Below are 16,841 nucleotides of genomic sequence, written 5' to 3' on the forward strand. Positions count from 1 at the left end.
ACGTGGCCTACCACTTCGTGGCTGAGTTGCTGTTGTTCCCAAACGCTTCCATTTTGTTATAATAGAGCTGACAGTTGACTGTGGAATATTTAGGAGCGAGGAAATTTCACGACTGGATTTGTTGCACAAGTGGCATCCTATGACAGTTCCACGCTGGAATTCACTGAGCTCCTGAGAGCGGCCCATTCTTTCACAAATGTCTTGTTTCACAGTCTGCATGCCTGAGTGCTTGAATTTATACACCTGGGGCCAGGCCAAGTGATTAGAACACCTGATTCTGATCATTTGAATGGGTGAGCAAATACTTTTGGTAATATAGTGTATATATATATATATATATATATATATATATATATATATATATATATATATATATATATATATATGACCTGAGGAGAAAGCCATTCACAATTTCATTGTACATGTGTATAGTGACAATAAAGGAATAGTCCATTCTATTCATATATCACTCTCACATCTGTATATAAAAGCAGAGACAGTAGGTTTATCTTAGCTTAGCATAAAAAACTGGGGGGAGTCAGGGGCAGGCAGCTAGCCTGGCTCTGTTCAAAAGTTAAACAGCTGCATACCAGCACCTGCAAATCTGAACTACAACTTCTTGTAACTAATGTGCTAATGAGAAGACAGAGAGAGAGAGAAAAGATTCAAAACACTTTAGCTCTGACATCGTTATATAACATCACTGTTTCATATTCGCTTCATTGTGCGGCGTTTGCAGGGCGAACAGTGAGGGAGTGCTTATCTGTATAACTTAATCACATGGCAGTTTGTCTCCTTCTTCGTACGGATCCATCAACAAAAGGTAGAACATATCAATTTGTCAAATTCTATGATTTATCATCAAATACTAGAAAAAGTATTTGGGACTCTCATCAAGCTGAGACCAACTCTGACTTTGACTTTTACAGCAGGTCAGTTGTCCCAGGCCCTGGGTCACAGGAGGGCCCTCTAGCCTTTAATAATAGTCTGCTGCAGGGGCCTTTGGAGATCATCTTGTCCTGGGCACGAGCAAGGCAGCTAATTTATTCCAGCATTGGCACAGAGATTTGTTATGTCATGTTCAGACCAAATGCGAAGATAACACCTGCATCACGTTAATTATCAAACCCAAAACACCCCAATAACCCAATAAACCCAAAATGAGAAGATTTATCTGTGATCTGACTGCAATAAATGGATCAGAGGGATGCCGAAATAACACAATCATAATGCCGTCTTGTAAAAAGCCTGAACTCGTACTTCATCAGGTCTGTCAGCCAGACTGCAAGCAAACTACTTGTAAAATGCTTGATCCCTGAATGGAGCTATGCTGTGCTGAGACGCATTTCCAAAACTTACAAAAAAACCCAAAACACAGATAGCTACTGTACCTCCACGGCAGCTCCTTATCTGTCCTCTCTTGGTACAAGCAGATGTGTTATGGTACAGCTCCGGGTGTCTGCAAACAGCCACACATAGTGATTACTACCCTCTCCTCCATTGGCGGAGAGCAAAACCACAACCAATAATAATATAGAATAAAAGAACAAAAACATGTAACAACAGATACATGGATACAATAGTAATAATACAAATAATGTCACTGCTGTCTAAACCAATATTATGAATAACTAAAAATAGAGTCCATTTTCCAAAGGCCGTTACAAACATATAGCCTGCAGTGGTGCTCCGATGCTTAACCTATATTCATCTGTCACACACAACACTCGCAATGTTCTCACACTTTATTTCAGATTACTACAGGGCCGGTACTGTTCCGTGTGTCGCTGGGAGGCAGGGGCCCTTTGGGTCCCCCCCCCGTGTATGTTACGTTTATTTACTGTAAGAACACTCCACACATGCACCCGCCAATGTTCTTCTAGGAAAACTGCGCGCCTTCGTTGTGTAGTTTATGTTTCTATACTTCCCCCGTCATCATCCATACAGTCGTCTATGGAGTCTCTTTGATGCTGAAGAGAATAAGGTTGTGCAGTGGTTGCCATAAACTTAAGTGGCTCCTGACAGTCACATTAGCCGTTGTGATCTATTACCTGCGAATTCCACTGGTCGCACGTATGTTGCTGAACGGCTCCGTGGCCGTTACGCGGCTGTTACCTTGACGGATGATAACAGCACAGTGCAGCACTGCCAGACAGCTGGGGTTGTGAGAGCCGAGAGTTCTTATGATACATAATCATGTTTGACGGCAGTTATACGTTTGTGTTATAAATATAACAATCAGCTCCGCTGTCATGGCGGATTAGAGACGGGACCGAACACGGATTTAGCACAGTCTCACCTAATGACTTACAAGAAGATGATACTTGAAAGTAAGTCCAAAGATGTAATTTGATTGTTGTAGAAGCTGTACAAATGTTAGAGTTGGATTTGACTGGGTTGAAAATAGGAAAAAAAAGGGACAACAGTATTAATTAGTCGCTGGGCCCTGAGGAATGTTCAGTCAGTTTAATCACTTCAGTCAATGTTTGTTTATTTAAGAAAGGAAAACTTCACATGGAAGGTTTGAGTACATATTTCAAATGTGTCTCATTTGGTGGAGCGCCTGCATGAAATAAGTAAGAATTAAGACATACGTGGTTGAGTTTATTTACAATGAATAAATACAATGGAATAGAAGTGAGAACAGAGGCATACTATATGAATTGTGATAGATATTTATTTGCAATGCTCCAAAACATTGTAAAAAAATAATGATTTTCAGTTATTTAAATTCAAAGCAGAGAAGCCACATAATTTGCTGAAAAACCTACAGGACTAACATATTTTCTGTTGAAATGTATGTCTCCTATTTACGTTTCCTATTTGCTCTTTTGTCTCCTCTACCAAAAGAAATTATAGACCTTGCAACAAGTTGAGCATTCACCATCTAATCTGTAACCTTGTCTGAATGTCTGTACTGGAAATTCCCATTGAGCAGGACACAGGCGGCCGTAGGATATACTTGTTCCTTTTATGTCTTTGATATATGACCAGGTCTTTTCTCAGTCCTCCCTTAACACACTCACTTGCATTCTGATATAGACTGTATATATACTCGTTGCCATTTTGGTGCACGGTACTCCCACATCTGTGCTCATACTCTAAGCTCAAACCACCTTACACTTGCACACTTACATGCAGAGCAAAACATTCAGCATCACACTCGCTCAAAGTGGTGTTTGTGTCCACCTGATTGAAGTCCAACAGGCACTCTGTTTTGTTCTCTATCGACTCCTGAGAAAAAATGTTTAGCCGGTAAATACTCCAGTGTGTTCTCTAGCCACTTGCTGACTTTGTATATCTGTGGTTTGGTGCTGAGCAGATGGTGTTAAGTTCGGTTGTTTTTCTTTTGCTTTTTTGGCTGAAAACAGTTGTCTGCTGCTGCAGCTGGCTTTCCTCCAGTGAACTTGCTCTCCAGGGCGATTCACGAGATCGTGCTCCCTGGTTCAATGGTCCATAAAGATTGACAAAATCATAAACCCTTCTGCTGTTCATCTTAATAGTGGACGAAGTGTTTTATTTTATTTTTTTAAAAATGTGTCAAAAAAGCCAAATAATATTAACCATGATTTCATTTATTAAAGCAATAAAACGTGGAAAACATCCAGCAGGGTGAATCGTTTTTATAGGCTCCCTGTGAGATAAAATGTAAAATGTTGGATGCTGCACATGTGTCATTGCAAACTGCGGCGCACATCCACATCCGCAACTGTGGCCGTGGGGATGGTATAGCATCACAGTTTGAAGCTAAACGCCAGCGACTCAGCTGCCGTACTGCGATGAGTTGAAAGGGATGTTGTGAGAATTATCTTAGCTTTGGAGTCATAAATGTTTAGGTGCTATTTAGATGATGTGTAATTTGAAAACGACAAGACTGAACGACTGTTGCGCGGTTTTAAATAGTATTCGTGCGTTAATACTGTGCTAAAATTAATCCGCTGTCATCATTATTAGAATAGCAGGAATCTCTGCGTGTGTAGTTTAAAGACTGCATGAATCAGACAGGGGAAGTGTACTTGAGTAAAAGGCCACAAAGCGACTCCCTGGGAGGATGGGAAATTAGTAGAAGAGACTACGGCACATCCCCGCTGGGAGACTTAAACCTACTGGGCGGCTGCACAATCAGGAACAAAAAACAACATATTTCCTAAGCCGGCCTCTGATGTTTTCAGTCGGGCGATAAATCTCAGAATGAATGCATCGGTCTAGAGCTATGCGCTGACGTACAGCTGACTGATGCCTCTCATGTCTCCGACGCAATGAGGCATGAAGCACCATTCCACATGTAAACAAAAAGTGGGCTCATGCTACAGTAAACACAGGAAAACAAACAGAGTCAGCTGGGACAATAACAGTGAGGTCCTAATTTGGATTCAGCCCAGCCATGCAACAAAACATGCTCTCCACCACCCTCCCCTGCTTCTCATGATGCTGGTTTTTGTGGTATTTTGTTTTCTTCACACAAAAGCATAGTGCAGATCAGAAATGGACAGATTTTTTTTTTTTTAATTATTATTATTTTTTTTTATTTTTAGTTTTCTTTTTTGGAACAACCTCTACATATTGTATGCTTTGTACATCAGTGATGCTATTTTAATTTAATTTGAGTGCATGTGAATTTATGAATAATCTGTTTGTTGGTTTGTGATAATCAGCTCTTGTCTATGATTCTGATTACCCTCTCATGAAGCAAAACAATCAGGTTTTTGAGGTTCCCCCCCCAAACCTCTACACAGTATGTAATGCATGGAAGTGTGAACGAGGTTAAGAATGTGTTTTGTTTTGTTCATTGCTGTGATGGACTTTGATGTTTTGGTTTTAAAATGATTAACATGTGGTTTCTAGCAGAGCAACCATCAGCCACTTCCTCTCAAAGCAAAACCCTCGCCAAAATGCAACCTAGGCTTTTTTTTTGTGAATGTATATGAGTCAAACCTTCACGTAAAAGCACAAGTATGACGAAAGAGGCACTTTTAAGTATTTTCGTTTTCAGGGGAGTGCGTGGGGCACTTTTACGCTCGCATCAAAGTGGCTATTTTTAAAACACTAAGAAGGCTCAGAAGAAGAACATGAAGAACATGAAACTTTGCTCGTAGTATCACCAGGGTCTCTACACATGACCGCGAGCATTGAGAACATTGTTTGTGTACACAGAGTTTACTAAAAAGAAAGTTTCTGAACAAGTCACGTTAGCAGTAGCTTGTTCCACTTTCGTTGTAATTATGCTTTTACATGAAGGTTTGACTCATATACATTCACAGAAAAAGTCTATGATGACACCAAGCTGTATGCCGGAAAGCAGTTTTATCCTCTTATAAATGAAAAATTTTGATCAAAGTTGAACTTTCAAAGACAGAAAGTGAGAAGGATTCAAATGTCCGTCTGACCTCAGCGTTTGATCATGCTGCAAAAAGTTTGTAATGTATCTGAAAATTCGATCAAATGAGAAAAAAAATCCAGTGAGACGAAGTGACATTTCCAATCATGAGTCACGGCTGCGTACGCTCTCGAGCACAAACACAGCCAGCGCGGGTATGTGTGTACACTGGCTTCACATTTAGAGGCCCTGAAATTATGACGGAATGAGCCTTTGAATAGTGCAAGACACCTCCATCCCAACTGCTGCGCTGAGCTGGGAGTGGAGAAAGCTTTATGATGAAGGTTTTGCCATCGCAGCTGTGGCTGTGTTTGGATTAGCAGAGGCACGATCAGATCGCTGTTTAGGTCGTAGCAGTTATACCTGTATCGGCTTTCTTAGACCGGGTGTAAATCCCCCTGTAGATGGCTGCAGCCGGCCGCACACTGTACACTGTAATGTAGACAGATCAAAACAGCTCAGAGGCACCACTGTGCTGTAAATGTTTTCTTTATCGTATATCTTGTCCTGGGAGCAGTCACATACCCCGGTGTCCAATCTGTACACGAGCCTGTGGTTATTACGATGCAAGGTAAATCTCTCCCATAATGTATCATGTTTAAGTCTAATCTGGAGGTTTGGGGTGTTTTTTTTTTTTTTTTTTGTAAGGTCCACATGGTGTCCAGTTTATCATGTGAGTGCAGCAGCCTCCGCTTCGTCCCATGATCGCGAGCTGAAAAGCACGTTTCCACTCTGAGAGATGGTGCACTGATCAGGTGGATAAAGCTCCACATCATCCCTCCTCGAACTCGACCTCACCGCAGGAATTTCCTTCCTGCAAAAAGATTCGAATTAGTCACCCAGACGGGGATTACCCACAAGACCCATACTGAACGTAGGGATGCAGATCTTCGTTGTGTTGCATAAGGAGTGTCCAGTTATAACTTTTACAGTCTGTACTACCACGCTGACCTTAAAGTGGTAGTGGGCGTCTTTTGTGTGCAAATTGTTTTGCGTGTCATTATCAGAATAATTTCGTACATTAACACGTCCTGAGTTTTAAGGTACAAAAGTAAGTCACACAAATGTTTCTTCCATTAATGCGTCGAGCCTGACCTGACACGTGATTAAATGTGGGCTTGGAGCTGCTGCATGGCGGCAAATGCAAAGGTTACCGTGCACAAAAAACAGAACACACTCCACTGAAGTTGGCACAATCACACCCCCTGCTGTCTTTAAGCACGGCTGGTGTAGCATGGATGACTTTCAGAATCATTTAAACCTTCCCACACAGCATGGGATTTAACCGAAGCGTGTCTTTCTGGGCCTTCTGCACACTAAATCCCTAAATCTCCGTACTCACTTTTGCATTCGTTTGTTTGAAGATATGAACTGTTGAATTTTTATTTTCTTTCCTCGGATAAATGAAGATCGATGTCTAGCCAAATGACTTGTTAATGTTTGCTGGGCTTTGGACACATAAAGGAGGCTCTTCAGTAATGCAGAGAAGCTGCACCGATACACCTCAGCTGCCTGTTCTACCATCAATACCGTATTTTGGTTATTTCATATTTGGGGTAATATGAACTTCTGACTGGAACATTAGTTGCTCCACACAGGTTTACATTCTTTTTCCTGTGCCTTAGTGACCCCGGACTCTCTTCCTCCCTTTAACTTGTTGCTGCTTGTAGCTCCTGTGGATGGTCATTACTTATGTTGGTCCACCCATCCTCCCCAACATCGCATAAACACAACATAAATCCCTCCCCTTCCCATAGCAATTTCAGAGGATTTCAGGCCTGTTAAGGGACCTTCCAGGTTAAAGCCGAGTGGAAGCAGCTGTCTAGACCATTGACATATAGGCTCCCCAAGCATTAATACGTAATAGTCTATCAAATGGCACATCATTCCATATCATTTTGGGCTGTTTCTTAACTTACGTTGAAAGCTACCTCAGCTAGCACTGAGCAGAACTCAAATAATCTTTTTCAGGTCAAATACAGCAGCTCGGTTAGAGGCCTGACAGTGACGGGGGGGCGTTTTGATTGTGTATTACCTGCAGTAGATGACTGTCAGCTCTTGTGCATCGTGCAGTTCAAAGGCAGCAACAGCAAGACGTATTTCAGCCACCTGAAAGATGGTACGCCCATTTTAAAAATGTTTGACACTCAACATTTAAGCATTGTAAGTTGTGTTACTCGACTTACAACAATGTCTTCATCTGCACTGATCCTATCCAAGCCTGTTGCCATTTTCTGTCACTATATTTCATGACTGTAGTCTCTACGAGTCCCAGAACTGACAGAATCACGTAAAAGGCTATGAGATAACTCAAAAATAGAAGCCAAGTCTGTAGCACTAACTGGGTAGCCAAAAACTGTTGCACTTTGCAGGTTTATACAGGTTTATACAGCTTCATGCAGCACTGTGTTGTTTCACTGATATCTTCTGAGCCAGCTGGTGTTTGGCGCCACTGAATAAAGCCTTTATTAATGTTCTAACAGCTAGCTAGCCCGATACATTATTGATACATAAACAACATTACACACGTACGGCATGTGTGAAATGTGTATGCACACTTTGCAGTAACTGCAGTCAAAATTAGAAGCAGGCCATATGGATTTATGCTTACCTTCTCGATGAATTACCATATGTTTTGACAAAGTGGCGAAGTGCAATGCACCTTTGCTGCCATTTTAGGCTGCTCTTGAAGCCATGGTGTTGATTGGACAGATGCAGCTTGGTGATATAACTCTTAAACAATGTGTTCTTTCATGTGTCTTATGACTGTTAGTCATCACAGCTCTGTGGCGGTTGCAGAGAGATAAAATCTTAGACAAAGAAATACATCATACAGACTGTATAGAACGGAACTGTGTGGCGAGAACAGAAAGTGTACGGATTTGTATGTCTGTGCGCATGGCGGCGTGCGTGTGTGTGTTTGTGTGACAACAATGTGTTTGACCCGCAAGTCCTCACCGGAATTGGAATTCACTGAGCAATTCTAAACCAATTAACTGTAACCAGCAGGAGAATACACAGAGTGCGTCTCTGCTCTTGTCATGAAAAAACATGAATGGGTCAGCAGACAGCCTCCTGGGCTGTGGTAATCATGAGTGTGAAATAAACAGGGCTGGTGTCATTGTTGTCTGAAACCACTGGGTAATAAATAATACCAGACAACTGTGTTTTCATAGATGCTGAGAACCACCCTCTACTCTTGGCCAACACACACTCATTCTTAGAGCACTGGACAGGTATATTGTCAGTCACTCCCTTAACAACACGCCTGCTGCCGCACACCACACCGCACGCTGTTTGGTTAGGTGAACGGGCTCTGTTTAGTTTTTGACAACATTGTGGTCTAGGACAAAAAAAACAATACTAATGATAACTCATTTTGCTCCAGGTACAAGATCATCCCGTGCTTGTTTGACCGGCGCATCTACCCTCGGCCTTCTCCCTTTGTAGACTCTCACTCTTTGGACAGCTTCGCCTGACTTCCTCTTTTACTAGTACAGCCACTAGAGGTCATAGCCTGACAAAAAAAATGTCAATATGTGTTGTTATAAGCTACTTACATAGTCAAACTATATCGTCATTTATCAGATAAGGGCTATGTATTTACAGCTAGAGCACGTTTTTTCATCTGTGACCAAAAAGGTGCACTGTTGCTGTCTAGTATAGTTTAATGCAGTAATTAATAAAATGTGTCTGGTTAAGCTGTTGAATGACTTACCGCCAGTGAACCAAACACATCAGCGATTGAATAATCATTGCATGGAATGTTCCCTTATTATTATTATTGTTATTATTATTATTACATACTTATATAACACAGATTAGATACATGGATTATTTTGACTCAATCCTCACATACACCATCTACATGCACCATTTCTTCCTGTTTTAGTCATTTTAGCTGAAAGCAACAGTGACAGTATTTTAGGTAGTTAATGAGTCTTTTTATCAAAATGAATGGTATATATGTCTGACCAGGTGAGGTTGAGAGTCAATGCAGGGACTTAAAGAAGTATTAAAAGTTGACTTGTTGACAAAAAGGTCAGTAAAGAATAAGACATGTTCTGTAATGAACAACAAAGTCATTCTCGATCCCAGGTCCTCTTATACTAAGGAGAGTTTTTCGATGCCCTTCAGCATGAGAAGACATATTATCTATCTACTTGGTTAGGTTTAGGAAAAGATCATGGTTGGGGTCATGTTATGTAATGTTACATGAGTGTGGTAAGTCATGAACATTATGTAAATGAAGTTACCTGCATATGCACAGGGCACAAATAGCAATCTCCTGAGCATGCTGCACAGCTGCTCTGTATCGAATGCCACCTGACTCGCTTTGGGCATCTAAAATTGTTGCAGACGAATTTACATTGGAGTTAGCTGTGGAGGCGGATTGCATGGTGTGTCCTGTGACTTGATATGAGATGGGAAGGTGTTTCAGAATGATGGTGTATGATGACCTGGGAATGAGAACGATCTTAGAGGTGCCCTCTAAAAAAAATTGTATGGCATCAACAACAACAAGTGGTATCACCCACATCGTAGTGTCCCAAGTGTGTTTTTCAGTCTTTTCCATTTTCAACAAGGTTTTTGACAGAGATACACAATCCACTGTGCATACAAAACGCTGCCTATTTTTGGACTGGAACAAATCTGCAGGTACTCAGCCCTCTCCAGTGTTTTGCATTTACACAGCACTATCACTGTTATGACAGTAGCCTTAAGATGAGGATTAAAATGCAGATTCTTGTTTGATTTCAAATTTAGAAATCTCTCTGTTTTTTAAACTTCCTATCGCTCAGCTTTAGCCTGAGGGTGCTCTCCGGATATATCCCAGAGCCACTTTACACCTTCACCTAACAACTGGTGTTCTTTGGGATTCATCTCAAGGATGGATGGAGTTTGAATGAGACCTTGATCGGGCATTTTATCCTGGTTCTGCTCTGGGGTTTTTTAGTGAATGAATGCTCTCCCACAATTTAAAGGGCTGTTCAAAAAATGAGTTTAACCCATGAATGAAACTTGAAAGGTTCCATTAAAGGTGTTGAACCCGGCTGGAGAGGCAAAGTGTGCAAAACTGTGATTGTGGATGGAGCCAATCGAGCGAAGAGCGATGCATCAATATGTTACTTTTCATTGTAATGTTACCTTTGAGCAAATGTAGGTGTCTTTGGCGATGGGGCTGCAATATCTTTTAACCAATATTTTTGTTTCTCTCCAATATAGATAGAAACTTAGCACACAGTACACAGTACACAGTACACAGTACCTTCCACTTGAAAGGAGACTCCATCAGATTTTCTTCCTCTGGATGCAGAGTAATTGAACTGATTGTCTGCCAAAGACTGATGAATAAATTAAAATGCACACACTAGATACCATACCAAATGCCACATCTCATAGCTTTCTTCAAAACATACAACAGGATGAGGTGTGACTTTAATTATGAAACTGGTTTAATTAGATAGAGTGGTCATGATTGGGCAGAATTCTAACCCTCTGTCTCAGTTTGGAAATAGTCTTTTCTTGAGGTGTCCACTGACTCCTGGTTTATGACATGCTAGGCTTCTCTAATCAATGCTGTCTGGTGTTCACAGGCAGCTGATGTATATGTATGTTAAATATTAAGTCTCCTGTCGAGCGCTTCATATATTACTCTCATATAATACTGTATTGACTAATAAGTAATTGGTACAGAGACCATGGGACCTATTTTCAGTAATATAGGTAAGATAATGAATGAGGAAACCATTTTTTGATCTTCTGATTTTCTGCTTGAATTGTTCCATGACAAGGATGTGTTTCAGTTCAAAAGATTACTTTCGACTTGACAAAGTTAGTTTGTCACAAAACTAATGAAATATCAGACAGTGAAAATAGGTCATTATAAAGACAACACAGCCATCAGTTATATTAGTGATGTTGTTGTTGAACAGTCACCAAAAGCCATAATTTAAACATTGCAGAGCTGGGCATTTAGGGCATTTAGCAGATACTTTTGTCCAAAGCGACTTACAATAAGTCCTTACAAATAAGAATGACCTTTTTCATGTAACTGTAATCATTAATAAGGCCAGTTTCAAAGTGATTTCATCTCTCTAATGCATTTGCTGTGCTGAGGAGGCAGCCATGATATTGTTGTTTGTGATGTGTGTTCACTGAGCTGTTTTACACAAAACTAGATGGTATTTTACTATCTACAGTGACTTCATTGACTTGGAAAAATATTCTTAAATTGACAAACTAAAATATGTGAAGCTCATGTAACAATTCAAACGGGTGTCAAAAGTGTGTTTGTCCCTCACCGTTGACTACTGTCCAACTGTCCAATTGTTTTCTGAAATAAGGTCACATGAGATCCACTGGTAGGGGTGTAACTTTAGCACCCTATTGGCAAGACAACTTAATCTGTCACATTAAGTCACTGGTTGTGTTGTTATAAAATGTTCTAGTGAGCTGCTTTCGTAAAGGACTGAGCTATTTGACCGGCTTGGTACTTAACTTAATATAGGCTACAGTGTGCACTCATGATAGTGGTCCATGTTTTCTCAGCTCACTCTTGTTGGAATAGAATCACCACATTCCCCAACATGTACAGCTTTCTCATTCAGTTTGGTAAAAAGAAAAGAAACAGTTACGTTCACATTATTGCAGGGAGTTAGATGACAAAATTGTTTCCACTTTCATGCCTGTATTCTGTGTTAATATGTAGCTAGAGACAGCAACTGGTTAGCACAGCTTGCAGGCCTTAATAAAGTTAAAGAACTGTTAACAATGACGATTGAGAAGATTGGATTTTTTATTTAACAAAGCTTTTTTTTGTGGAATACCTGATGCGGCCCAGCCTCACCCAGCCTCTGCCTCGAGCGGCCCCCAGGTAGATTGAGTTTGAGACCCCTGGTTGTAACTGTAGTCGTGACTGCTCCATTTAAGCAGTCTGGCCTGACTGTATTGTATACTGTGTACTGTATTTGAATGTCACTTCTTATTTTTGACAGGCAACGATGTGATAATGGCTTACCCCAGCGGAACTGATCCGGTGATTGCTTGATAGATAGATAAATCCAATTACAGTAATAGAGTGATTTTCTGTAGTGGAAGCTCGTATAACCTAAATGAAGTGTCATTCTTTTTTCTGATGGCGCTGGTGAGAAATGGCTTGGTTCAGGAAACTGGGAATATCATCTTAATAAATACACACGTGAAAACAATATGTTGGCAATCCAAAAGTCATACATGTTCTTGGCTACCATTTTGGGATCTTATTTAATAACCTGCATATTAAGAATGCTATTGCACATAATGGCAAGAGGAGGTTTGTTTTCTTCAGACAAGACCAACAAGAGCCCAGATTACGGGATACAAGTCTTTTTTGCCATCTGTGATGTAGCAGTCGATTCATTTTTAGAACAAAGGACATGATCCCACTTGTTTGTGCATCCAGTGTGATGAATGACAAACACTTGAGGAGGCTCCGTGTCGTCTAACATCCTCTTTGTCAGGCTGAGTTAGTTGTGGAGTTTACACAGTCACTTCCTTTCTTTTCATCAACTATTTCAGCCTTCAACTCGATGGTTTATCCTTTTTTTTTTTTTTTCCCCCCCGAGAACATTACAGCATTGCACTAAATAATCTGCACATTTATCACATGAGCACTTGCAGCCTCAAACAAAGGCACAATTCCATAAATGGTGATTACATCACCTTGGTGTGAGTCACAGGACATTCAACCCTTCCATCCATACGTTAACAGGATCACAGGGTTTGGAGTCTATCCCGGAACATCCAACAGAGAGTTTGCCAGTACATCACATGTGGAGAGACAATCACACTGACACCTGTTTTGACATCTAGCACCCCAAAACCACACAACAGGTCAGCCGATCCACACCCAAGGGGTAAAAAAGCCACATTGTTCATGTTCACGCAGATGTTCGAGGTGTAAACTTGGACTGACAGGATCTAAATTGTGTAGACAGCTCTGCTGACCAATCATCCTGCATTAACGTTGCAGGAACACACTGAGGAAAAAATAGAACAGGTTATCAGGAGGTCTGACAGAAAGATATGTTACACTTCACTGTGCCATATGCTCTGGGGAATGTCTGGATGTTGTGTTATTTAGCCTCAGTCCCGATCTAAGACCTTTTATTGTATATCTGCTGATACCAAGGCTAATCTGGCATGTTTAATTGTCTGGATAGCACAGATGCTATTTGGGCAACACAGTTAAGCTACATGTAGAAAATTACATGTAGAAAATTAAATCTGGCGGGAAACCTCACAATTACCAAGGAAAGTACATTATTCAATTTAAATTGTCCAAGATAAACAACTTTACACAAACTAATAATCTGCTGGTCATAAAGGCCCACAGTTGGCTGATGGATCAGGTGGGAAAAGTACAGTAGATTGCATTATAACAAAATTTGCATTTGATTGGGTTTATTGTAGCCAATAATGATCCATTTATATATGCCTGGAGTGGCATGGAACAGATGTGGTATATTGTTAAAGGGATATATAAAGCTAGCTTATGTAGTTTTAGCAACCTCAGAAAAGACCGCACGATAACAATTACACTGCAAGTCTATGCCTCCACCAAGAAACCGCCATCAAAAAGCAACTCATAGCCACAAATAATGCTCAGAACAGCACCAGACTTCATCAACAGCACAAATAGGGTCCCAGCACATAGTTTGAGGCACCAAACATCTGCTAGTTTAGCTGGATTTCTACTGAAAAGTGAACACAGCTCACCACTCTCCTGCAGCAGCTTCCTGTTGTGGGGAAGCACTACAAGTCATTTGCTGGAGGCATAGACAGCAGTGTATTGATATTGTGCGGTCTTTTCTGAGGTTGCTAAAACTACATAAGCTATCGGTCGGAAAACTTAATCTCTCTAGTGGGGGTCTTACGCAGTGTCACGGTGTGTTAGACCATGGATTAAATTTATGCCGGAATATCCCTTTAAGTAGTATTAGTCAAGACTGCAACTGGACCAAACTGCAAGAAACAGGACAAGAAATGTTGACATATGTGTAGTTCTCATGCTTTCTCTGTTTTTTTTTTTGCCTGGTGATGACAAAGTGGCAGCACAAACAAGCTTGTGATTGGAACAATAATTGGAACATTAGCACACGATCACATTGAAAGTTGGTATGGAGCAAACAGCTGCCTGTTTACACGTTCATCACGTTACGCGGCGACATTAGCATATGTTTGCATTCACCTGTTAAATGTCAAATAAAAGTCAAAATAATGGCTCTCCTATTGCTCTTCAACAGCCACCTGATTCTTTTCTAAACGCTCCACTTTGTCGCTAATTGTGAACAGTGTAGAGGAGGCTCTCAGGGCTTTGATTGCTGAGAAGTGCTGCATGCTGTGTCTGGCAGCAATACAGAGATGCGTGTCCCCTTTTAGATTGCACAACGGCATGAAATCCATAATCTATTAAAAAGGACTATTGCTAACAGCTTCAAGCTTCAAGTTTAGCTTTTGAAATCAAAATTTGAGATGTTTATTGTCAGTCCGGTTGCACAAGTACACTTGGAAAAATCTTTTGCTTTGAGACTTCTCTACAGAAATGATAAAGTAAGTAATTAGTAAATAAAAATGTATACAATAATAATAATAATGATACTACTGCTAATAATAATATTAATACAGAATGCAAAGGCAACAAGCGTGTATTGTTGTTGTGTAAAATAAAGTGAAATGTCTGAAAGTGATCAAGTTTACTGATTGATTCAAGGTGCGGCAGCGATGGTGGCAGTGAGGCCCACGAAGGTTGTCAGAATTAGAATACTGATGAATCATACTGATGTCACATAGCTATGTAGCACACCGTGCTTCAGTGGCTCTGGTTTATTTCACACACCAATCTTCCCTTTGTAAGCTGTCTCTGTTTTGATGTACGCTGAAAAAAAAAGAAACACTTGGAAAATGCAAAAAAAGGTCACAAAAATCCTTCAAGACAAAATTCAAAATGTGTTTCAAATTTGTGATCGGCTTAAATGCAAACATGGCTTCGGTGCACCAGATTCGAATGACAGCACTGTTCGCTGCCTAAAGCAGCTGTACCGGATTATGCAGGCTACATGTGAGCACACAGTCATCCGCAGAAGACAGCGGGGGGAAGTCACAGGCACCCTGCCTTAAACCACATCCCCGCATGTCCTTTAAATTAATTCCTTTTATTATCATAATTTCAGGTCCGCGCAGACTGCGTATGCAGACACGCATGGGAAGCCAATGGTGATTGCGGCACAACCCACTTTTTAACATGGATGGTCTGCTGCATGTTCAGCCTGTCATCTTACTTCTGCATGTCAGACAACGCAAACATGATTTACTTGAAGTTCGTCACAAACCCTGGGGATTGGGGCAAATGATCAATTGCTTGTGTGCCTCCAGACATCAGTGATGTCTGCTGTCAGAGGACAGAGTCTTTTAAGAAGTGTACGGGAGCAGACACAATCTAGAAGTGAGCAGGAGAATCTGTCATTATTGGAGCATCAAATGGCATCTTCTGATGGGCTGAGACAGACAGCAGTGCAGGAGGGCAGCTGCAAACGACAGATAAAGACAGGTAATGGAAAAGTGCTGCTCCCCTTATACCAGTGAAGACTGACAGGGTAGGACCTCGGGTTGCTAATGTTAGCTTTTTAAGCGCTGTTAGCACGAGGTGCCATTAAAGCGTTCTACTTTATTTGATGACTTGATTGGTAACGTGAAGTCCTAGGAGAGTGACAAAGACAGAGAAAACTGTTGATTCAAACTGCAGTTGGACCAGTTAAGCGTTGTCAACATCTGGCTCCATCACTCAGGCTTAACATGAGGCTGATACTGTGAGGGACTGTACACGCCGATGCAGCGGAACAACCGATGAATTGACAAAGACTATGAGAGAAACATAGGCTTAAATAGACAGGAACAGTCAATCTGTCAACAGGACAAAAGGCCAAACTCTGGCAGGGGCAAAGCAGAGTGGCCAAGGTGGCAGCCCTCTGGAGGCCGTCAGCGGAGGCGGAACTTCTCTGCAGGCCGGGCTGGAGGCTGGCTGAGACAGTCTCACATCCTAGGTCTCGGCAAAAACGTCCTCTCCATATATTTTCTTCATACATTTTCTATAATGAAACATCTAGGAGTACAACTGTCAACAGACGGGGGACCTTGGGGCAAAATCTTATCAAATAGGGGTCTGTGGTCTACCTTGAGCCAGTTTAGGAATTCACAATGTTGGGCAGTTAATCAACAAGTATGCTGAGGCTCAACATTAACGCACACAACATTGGCACACGTTCGGTTAAGGTCTTTACTTATTAGTATGATTGTTTAATTTAATTTATTGTCACTATAACAGGACAGTATAACAAAGAGTAATGTTCACCAGTCTCACTCTGTGCAAAGACTGTCACACTCACAGTGGTAAAATATGTAGATGTGGTGTATCTTTATGAGT

Source organism: Acanthopagrus latus, chromosome 22, assembly GCF_904848185.1.
Source record: "Acanthopagrus latus isolate v.2019 chromosome 22, fAcaLat1.1, whole genome shotgun sequence".
Lineage (NCBI taxonomy): Eukaryota > Metazoa > Chordata > Actinopteri > Spariformes > Sparidae > Acanthopagrus > Acanthopagrus latus.